The following is a 10681-nucleotide window of genomic DNA, read 5'->3' as shown; positions in this document are numbered from 1 at the left end:
TAACTGTGTCCCACAATGCCTTTTAATTACCACCTCCTTTGTTTGATAGTCCATATAAAATACACATCCTTCTTTAAGGGGAACATTCTAGAAATTGAATTGACCTTTCACTATAGGATAATACATTCCATTTGGAAACCAATTAAATACAGTGAATTGAGTCTACCTTTCAATTGAATTTGAAAAAAACATTTTTCCATTTCCCAGTCAGCCTCTATTGTATGTAGAATGGAAGCACAGACACTTTAAAATTAAAGGACCTGCCTTAGCATTTAATCACCTTTCCTCATTTAGTTTTCATTGGAGAAAACTAAAGCCTTGATTTGATAACTTACTTACCACCACCCAGAGTTAGCAGAGCCAGGATTCAGGCCAAGATCCTGACTCCAAATTCAGTGCTTTTCTATGCAGTTACAAGAATTTTCTTCTCTATGTTAACCTCCCACATTTTGATAATTGGGAAAACTAAGAAGCAGAAATATGAAATGGCATAGACCTAGAGAGTATCAAAGAAGACAAGCTTATCAAAAGACTAGAGAGATTGATGAAAATGAGATTGAGAAAAGGCCATGAGATTTGGCAACTAAGATCACTGCTAACTTTGGAAAGAGCAATTTTGACAGTTAAGATTAGAAGTTGGATTGTTATGAGGTTAAGAACAGAGGAAAGAGAAAGTGAGGGATAAGAATAATTAGTGAGTTTGATGGGGAGGGGAAGCCCTGGGAAGTTTGGGGGCATGATAAAGAAGTGTGGAAGAGCCTGGGTGGAGAATTGGATAGTGAAGTGAACAGGTAATAGCAGCAGCGAGGGCCTGGATGAGGTTGTGTAACATTAATACGTAGTGGTCCCGGCCAGAACAGCAACATGATTTTCTCCAACCTCATTTAGCCTCATGCTTGTAAGGAGCAAAGGCAACAGATGGTGAGAGAGATACAAGGCCAAGAAGAGGTATAGCTTAAGCAATATGATTAGTGAGGGTAGGGGTTCAAGAGAGGACAGTATATTGAACTGATCCACTAAGGATCAAAGTGTAGTGAGTGGCTAGGACAGGGAGAAGACCTGGGAAAATGAGGATGAGCATAGCCCATAGAGAGTATGACAAAGGAACCCACTTGGCTGAAATGTCATGTGGCACCAAGTAGAAGACTTCAGAGACTGGCTTTAAGAACCATTGTTGGCCCTCCTTTACCTGTGAAGGATCCCTCTGCTCCAGACCCAAGTAAGTGGTTTGGACCCAGTCAGGATGGCCTCTAATGAAAGGAATTAGGTCTCCTTTTCTCACCCTGGTGCCCTTGGGATGTATTTACTAATCGCTAAGATATGACTCACATCTAGGGTTTCTCCATAAAGGAAGTACATAGGTGCTTAATGTATAATGTGAATCTGATTACGGAACAGGTGATTATTTTTACACACAAAAGAAATGCAAAACAAAAGAATCACATTGATAAAACAACTTGATTCTCAATATTTATAGTCTGCTGGGAGGATGATACTTAAACCTGCCATTTGGACAAGTTTTTCAGGCATTTTCCATTTCACCTTGATTCTATACTTTACAAATAACCTGAAGTATATGATTTCTGGTAAACTGACCAAGCTTAAGCTAGTTCTCTTTTTCAGGGGCCTCTTCTCCAAGAATGAATAGATGGAACACAGGACTTCTGAATCTTTTGATCTCCGGCCTTGGATACACCTGTTTCAGAATAGATGCTCAATCAGCTAAAAATCTGAAGTAAAAAAGGAAGCCAGGGGCCAGGTTTGGTGCCCCCTCCACTATGTGCCACATGGATGAAGTAGGCATGATGCTGGAGAAGAGAGGGCCATCCATTCCCCACACCTCACAGCAGTCTTTGTGTTACATTAATGTCACATAAAGCAGAGGTGGCAAATACACAGTCCACAGTACTCTAAAGTTAGGCAATTATTAAAAAATAATAAAAATACAATAAAACAAAGATAATATTAACATGGGGTTTTTTAAGTCAATATGTGACCCTCGGGGAACTTTATGTAAGCCTTCATACTCTAGAGCACTGCTCTAGAGACCCAAGTCAAGAAACTGTCGATGCAACACTTTGCCCCTCTGCAACAGTCACGGGGGTTGAGGACCAAGGGACCAACCACTCAGTGTTTGTCTCATCACACCAAGTAAATTTTTTTCAGGACTTATTGACTATATTGATTACATAAGTCAATTTTTTCAGAATTTATTGACTACATAGTTGGAAAGAGTTCCCAAAGCTCCCACATGGCCCCCTGGAACCAGGAAGGGTATATCTCAGCATATTCAATGGCATGGGCTTTGTAGACCAAATCACCTTCTGCAAGTCTAACTGCCATTTACTAATTATGTGCCTTTTGACAAGTCATGTAAATTGTGAGACTATCTGTAAATTGAGAAAGGTTGTCTGTAAACATGCCCAAGTCTTGCTCCTCCTTTAAAAAAAAATCCTTCATTATTTCTTACCATCCCCACCCTGCTCTTGTCCAATATCCTCTTCCCTTTCTCAGCCAAAATTCTGGTGGAAAGGTGACTGTTTGCTTTCCTTTTCAGTTTGTCCTCAACTGTTTGCAATCAGACTTCTCACCTCATCCTTCCCTCCAAAGTTACCAAATAACATTTTAATTACTCTCAGGCTTATCCTTTTTGACTTATCTGCTATATTTGAAAATTGATTTTCTTTTCCTCCTGTAAATTTTCTCCTTTCAGGGTTTTTGTGACACCTTTCTCCTGGCTTTCTTTTTAACCTGTATCACCCTTCTTACCCTATATCTTTTTGTTTACTTAAACATGTTATATTTCACAACTATGGAGGTTTATCCCAAGATTCTGTCCCAGGCAGAGGGCACCTTTATTTCTTGGCAATCTCATCAGTTCCCATTGGTTTAATTATCATATCCATGTGGATAAATCACAGATCCAGCCCTAGTCTCTCCCCTGAACTTCAGTCCTGAATCCCCAATTGTTCAGTGAATATTTCAAATGGAATATTACCATTGTAAGAATTTGTTTTGCTTGACTATGTCTGTTACAAGGGTTTTGCTTTCCTTTTTGTTTCTTTTTCATTGAGGGGAAAAAGATGTAAAAAAATACCTAATAAGGAAATATGTGTAACATGATTGTGTAGGTATAACCTTTATCAGATTGATTGTTTTCTTAGGGTGGGGAAAGGAAAGGGTGGAAGGAAGAAAAAATTACAGAAATGAATGTATATATCAGAAAAAATAAATAATTTTTAAAGAAAAAATAAATGCCTGTTAATCAAAATTTTAAATTTAATTTAATTTTATCAACTGTACCAGAAACACCTTAAACTCAACATATACAGAACAGAACTCATTATTTTTCCTTCTAAAATTTTTCTCTTTCAAATTTCCATATATATGTGTGTGTGTATATATATATATATTAATATATATACATATATATATAATATATATATATACACTCATATGTATGTCAAAGGCACCTATCATTTGCTTCCCAGGTTTTTAACCTCAGCTTTATCTTTACTCATGACTTCCCCTCACCCTACATATCTAATCAGTGGCCACTTTTCCAAGTTCTACTTCCACTCTCTACCAGATGCACATATCTTGCATCCACCCCCTTTTCTCAGCTCATACAGGCACCACCTTAATTTAGACCCTCATCACTACACATCTAGATTATTTCCTCCTATTTGGTCTGCCTGCCTCAAGTCTCTCTCAGCTCCAGTCCACCCTAAACACTGGTGCTAAAATAATTTTCCTTAGGCACAGATTTAACCATATCACTCCTCTTTTTAATCAACTCAAATAACTCTTACTGCCCTTAGAATCACAGTGTGTTGCAAAAAATCTTAGTGCAATTTTAAGCTATTAAAACTTTTAAAGCCCTCGCAATCAAACCTCAACTTCTCTTTCCAGCCTGGATGGACATTGTTCCTACTGCATTCTCCAGGACTATAAACCAGTCTTCCCTGACACCTGACACTCCATCTCCCAGTCTTTGCTCAAACCATCCCTACATCAGGTGTAATCTCTTCTTACCTCCACCTCCCTCTCCCAACTTCTGGGACCCTCTCTCCTAAATGTCATTGTGTCAAACCACTTTGCACTTATTTGTATTCTAGTTATATTTATTCTGTACATATTTTATATGGAGCAATATCTAGGTATGTGTTCTCCCCATTATAATCTAAATTCTGTGTGGCTAGGGATTGTTTCATTCTTTGGATCTGTAACTCCAAAGCCTAGAGATAGTGAAAAATGCTTGTAGATTATTTTAGTGATATAAGACAAGAGGAGTTGAATTTACTCTTGGAGAAGTGTCACATTGCAAGGATTTTTGTGCTAAGAAATGTCCAAAATAATTATAAAGCACACAAAAATATAAATAACTGTGCTAAGAAGTTTTTTTTTTAATTTCCTATCTGATCTGTTTATATCTCATTTTTACAGAATGTTTATTAAAACATGACTATTGGAACATCTGGATTTTTTTTTTAGGTTTTTGCAAAAGCAAATGGGGTTAAGTGGCTTGCCGAAAGCCACACAGCTAAGTAATTATTAAGTGTCTGAGACCAGACTTGAACCCAGGTACTCCTGACTCCAGTGCCAGTGCTCTATCCACTGCGCCAGCTAGCCACCCCTGGAACATCTGGATTTAAAGGCCATTTTTAAACATTTAAATTGCTATGTTAGGTTGATTGGTCTTGTTTTTTAAAGTTCATAATAAATTACTCAAGAAGGAATGAAGGAAAGAGGGGAAAAGGAAGGAAAAGGGAGAAAATAAAGGGAGGGAAGAAAAATTCATGGAGAGAGGGAGAGAATGAAGGAAAGAAGGGGGGAAAGAAGAGAAAGAGAAAGAAGGAAAGTAAGGAAGGAAGGGAAAGAAAAAGGAAGGAAGGGAAAGAAAAAGGAAGGAAGGAAGGAAGGAAGGAAGAGTTAAAAGAGTATCCATACTATCTATAATTGCTTTGTCCATGTATTCAACAGTCCTCAAATGCATCATTGTGTCCACTAATGATTGATTACCTTTCTTCACAGGATGCTGTCCATGACTCTGACACTAGATGTCTCTGTTCTCTGGTTCCAAAGGAGGCCAAGCAAACAAAGCTTTGTGTCATTTTTCTTTTCTTATTGAAAGTAAGAATATAAATAATTGCTCTCCATACTTGGTACATGCAATACATCACTTAACCTCTACCAGCTCAATATCCTCCTCTGTAAATGGACAGCAATAATAAGACCTGTCTCACAGGGGTGAGGATCAAATAGGATATCATGTAAAGCACTTTACAAATGTTAAAGTGCTATATAAAGGCTATCTATTAACATTTATTATTACATGTAGAAGGAATGGGTCTTTTTTTGGTTGCCTGAAAGGCAGGAAAGGTCTTCCAAGTGGTGGTGGGTCTCCTCTAAAGCAATATATATCCACCATTTTTTCTGACCCAACCCAAGGACATATTAGTAGCAAAGCTTAGCTCTCAGAGATGATCTTAAACCTACAAAAATGTTCAATCACAATGCCAAGAACCAGGTTTTGAGGTCAGATAGATAACCTAGCAGGATGGAAGAGGCCATTAGATTCCCATCTATTAGAAACTGGCTAGTGTTTTGTGGGAATACTCTGCAAATAAGATTATACTTGCTTTGAGTGTTTTATGAAATGATTGTTTTTGTCCTATATTTTATATTTGTGCAAGGATATCATTTCTGAATCATATTCCATTATATCTTCTTCAATCTGCAAATTACATTCCATTCTTCATAGTGTAGCCATGCTACAAAGGACCATGCCTAAGGCTGGGGATTATAATATGCTTTACTTCCTTTCTGAGCTGCTATTCACAAAGACACTATACTGACAGCATTAGTACTGGTTGGCACACTCAGAAGTCAAATAGTACAAAAATTGCCTCTTGTAGGCAAAAAAATGATTACATTTATTTTATAGTGACCTCAACAAAGAACAACATAAAAAGGAAGGTGATAAATGTTAGGATAATCTTCATAACTTCTATTTTCAACCTTCCTACTCTAATATTTATGTAAATTATTATTATTTCAGAATATCTTCCTTAGTATGTACCACTAGCTCTAAACTCATAAATTTGCTTTACTGCTGTTGGCTTACATATTGTTTATGTTATTGTTAAAAATTTACTGATTTATTGCCTTCCCACGGAATGCTAAATACAGGCGGGTATAAATTTTGCATCATTATAATTTACCTTAGAGGCTGTCTATGCTCAAATGCATCTGTGATCCCATCAGTGCAGACATTCACACTAATGAAGTGGATCATAATTTATCCTGGGTGCAATTCATCCGTATCCTCCCATAAGTTCCCTAGGAAGGGTCCACCCAACATTCTGGGAGTCCTTCCCCATTTTTCTCTTGGCATCACAAAAATTTCCATTGGGAGTGGAGGAGCCATCTGTTTATATAAAATTATTTTGCTCTCACTTTGCTTTGCTTTCATTAATCAACCAGCCCACCTTTTTTTTTTGATCCTAATAACATACAATCATTTACTTTGGTCCTTCCCAGTTCCTTCTTTGTTTTGTGTTGCAGACTGATCTTATCCCCCATTGCCTCTCCCTTGTCCTCTGATTACAACTTGTTTTAATTCTTTAGAAACTAGTGTTCCATGACTCATAGCCATGTAACAACACACAACCCATTTTACCAATGTGATTGTAAAATCCATCTGCTTTATAATGCTAATAATAGAGGAATAAGGTTTCAACAATACTTATTTTAGTAAGTACTTCAAGGACTCATTATTTCAGCAATAGGGGTACTCCCTTCACTAATTAAAACCAAAACTCTTTAAATGTTTCATGAGTGCTGTGGCCAAAAAAAAAAAAATCATCTGGGACCAAACTTAAAGAGCAAACAATAATAGCTAATAATATTAGCTGACATTTATAGAATGCTTTTAAGTTTACAAAGCTTTACAAATATTTCATTTTATCCTCATTATAACCTTGAGGACAGGTGTTGTCATGATCTCCATTTTTACAGATGAGGAAACTGAAGTAGGTGACAGTTAACTAATTTGTCCAGGGTCATACAGCTAGAAAGTGTTCTTGGTTCTTGAAGAAGACTACAACATCATGACAAGCACTTGAATAGGATTTGAGTGAGGGCATTCTGTGCTAGGTTACCAGCCTCAATTTCTCCTCCAGAGCCATTTGGGTCCAGTGGTCAGATATGAATCATGAAATCTGGAGATAGCACTGGATGTGAGGCAATCAGGGTTAAATGACTCGCCCAAGGTCACAAAGATATTATGTCTGAGGCTGGATTTAAACTCAGGTTCTCCTGAGCCAGCGCTCTATCCAATGTGCCATCTAACTGCCCAACATTTAGACACTTAGACACATGTGTTTAAGACCATATTTGAATTCTGGTCTTCCTGTCTCCAGGTCCCACTCTCTACCCACTTCACCACCCAGCTGCCAATGATAATATAGCAAAATAAATAGCCAATGAGCTATGCTAAAGAGACGACTGGAATAACATCATGTGGGGCAGTTAGGTGGTGCAGTGGGATAGAGCACAGTCCCTGGAGTCAAGAGGACTTGAGTTCAAATCTAGCCTCAGGCACTTAATAATTGCCTAGTTGTGTGACCTTGGGCAACTCACTTAAGCCCATTGCCTTAAATAAATTTAAAAAAAAGAAAATATGATGTTTGTCCTTCATTCTTGAAGAAGACTATGACATCAGGAAGGTGATGCTATGACAAGCACATGAATTGGATTTGAGTGAGGAAATGCTGTAGGAAGTGACCAACCACACTTTCGCCTCCAGAACAATCTGGTCCAATGACTGAAATAGGACAATTAGAATTAATTAGGATTAAGTGACTTGTCCAAGGTCACACAGCTATTAAGTGGCAAGATTGAATTCAAACTCTTGTTCTCCTGATTCCAAGACTAGTGCTCTATGCACTGCATCCCCTAGCTTCCCCATACTGAAATCACACTTAAATAGCAGAGGAGGAAAAACTGAGGGGGTAACTAGGTGGTTCAGTGGCTAGAGCACTGGGCCTGGAATCAGGAAGATCAAATTCAAGACCTGCCTTAGTCATTTATTAGCTGTGTGATCTGGGACAAGATGCAATTTGCCTCAGTTTTCTTATTTCTTAAATAAGCACACTACTGCAGTTTCTTTTTTTTTTATTTTTAAAGATTTTATTTGAGTGTTAAGTTTTACAATTTTTCTCCCAATCTTACTTCCCTCCCCCCACCCACCCCCATGGAAAGCAATCTGTCAGTCTTTATTTTGTTTCCATGTTGTACATCCAAATTGCTACTCCAGTTTCTTTACAAGAAAACTCCATAGAGTCATGAAGAGTTGAATATGAAGAAGAGTTAAAAACTAAATGAAGGGGCAGCTAGGTGGCGCAGTGGATAAAGCACCAGCCCTGGAATCAGGAGTACCTGGGTTCAAGTCTGGTCTCAAACACTTAATAATTACCTAGCTGTGTGGCCTTGGGCAAGCCACTTAACTCCATTTGCCTTGCAAAAAAAAAACCTAAAAAAAACCAACTAAAGGAGATTTAGGAGTGCTAATAGCATCTTTTAAAGCTTCTGCTTTCAGATAACATTATCCTCTTGGCACTGTTAGGTATCCTGTTAGGAAGAGAAGGATCAATGTTAATACATACATTAACCTGGCCCTCCATCACAACATGCCTATGACTGAGAGGATCAAGTCCAGTAGCTGAAATCAATATCCACCCAGAATAAATCTGCTTAATAATCTACATTAGATGCTCTAAACCATTATTTATTAGAGAAATGCAACTTGAATCATCTCCGAAGTATCACCTCACACCTCTCAGATTGGCCAATATGACCGGAAAGGACAATGATCAATGTCGGAAGGGATATGGGAAATCTGGGACACCAATACGTTGTTGGTGGAGCTGTGAACCTTTCTACAGAGCAATTTGTAATTATGCCCGAAGAGCAATAAAAATGTGCATACCCTTTGATCCAACACTACCACTATAGGGTTTGTATTCTGAAGAGATCATAAAAAAGGGTAAAAATCCCACCTGTACAAAAATATTTATAACAGCTCTGATGTGGTGGCAAAAAAATGGAAATTAAAGAGATGCCCATCAATTAGGGAATGCCTGAACAAATTGTGGTATATGGGATGGAACACTATTGTTTGACAAAAATTTGTTTACCATTTTAGGAAGAGGGGAGGAGAAGGAAGAAGAGAGGGAAGAGAAAAATTTTGGAACTCAAAATTTTATAAAAATGAATGTTAAAAATTATCTTGGGCAGCTAGGTGGCTCAGTGGATAGAGCACCAGCCCTGGAGTCAGGAGTACCTGAGTTCAAATCTGGCCTCAGATACTTGATAATTATCTAGCTGTGTGGCCTTGGGCAAGCCACTTAACCCCATTGCCTTGCAAAAAAACCTTAAAAAAAATGATCAAGAAAGACTTAGCAAGAAGGACTGACCAAAGAGGACACATTGGTTGTACACCGAAATAAGGAGAAGAGAATGAAAGTGTCGATAACTCAATTACAAATGAGTTTTGGAAATTTTCTTTTAATATGGGTTGGAAGGTTCTCATGATCAGGGAAGAAGCCTTTTTGTGTTTTGACCAACCAAAGGAGCAAGAACTGAAAAAGCAATGGGTCATAGAATCATGATGTAAAAAAGCAAACCATGGCCATCACCAGTATAGTGCATCATGCCCAATGTGAAGGAAAGGGCAATTCTTTAGCTACTACAAAAACCTTTCTTTGCTTTCAATGCCTTAAATCCACAATAGAGCTTTGAGTCTCCAATGACTGATAAGGTAGGGTCCACCAGACAGGAAAGTTTTCTTAATTGTCAATAGACTCATGGATGTAGCTTTGCTCTTTTTTTTGGGGGGGGGGGGCGGGTTCTGTGTTCCAACTCTTGGTGATCCTGGCTGCATATAAGAAAACTTAAGACCCTTAGATGATAACTATAAATAAAATAAATTCAGATGTTCTCAGGGCCTCAGATCTAGTGATGAGGGATAAATGGAAGCCAGATAAATTATTATTCAGAATTTTCAAAATCAAAATTGATCTATGTGAGTTCCAAATTTCAGTAATGGGCTATAGATTATGCATTGTTCTGAAATGCAGAATAGAATTCAGAACATGTACTTCTCATTTCTAGTAAACAGGTGTATAATTTTTAAGCAAACCTGATTAGAATCTATATATCCAATTCTATAAAAGAGAGAAATTCAGAGTGATTCTTTAACTTGACAGGAGTCATAAATAGGAATTCTGATGAGTTCATTTAAACTTTTAAAATGTGATTGACAAAATTTTGGTTCACACACAATCCTTTGAATAACACATCTATGTTAATAATAGCTGATGCTTTTATGGCACTTTAAAGTTTACAACAGGCTTTATTGTCAGTAATTCTTAATGTGGGTTCCAAGAACTTTCTTTTTATACTTCAGCAACTAAATTTCAACCTAACTGATATTCTTTGTGATCCTATATATATTTATTTTATGCATTTAAAAGATCTATTCTGAAGTATTGGGCTCCATAGGTTTCACCAAACTACTAAAGATTAAGAGGACCTTAAGAGGACCAAAAGATTAAGAGGACCTCAACTTAAGTGTTTAAATTTTATCTTTATAAACAACTCTCTGAGCTAGGAAGGA

Source organism: Macrotis lagotis, chromosome 6 (assembly GCF_037893015.1).
Source record: "Macrotis lagotis isolate mMagLag1 chromosome 6, bilby.v1.9.chrom.fasta, whole genome shotgun sequence".
Lineage (NCBI taxonomy): Eukaryota > Metazoa > Chordata > Mammalia > Peramelemorphia > Peramelidae > Macrotis > Macrotis lagotis.
This window is presented reverse-complemented; position numbering follows the sequence as displayed.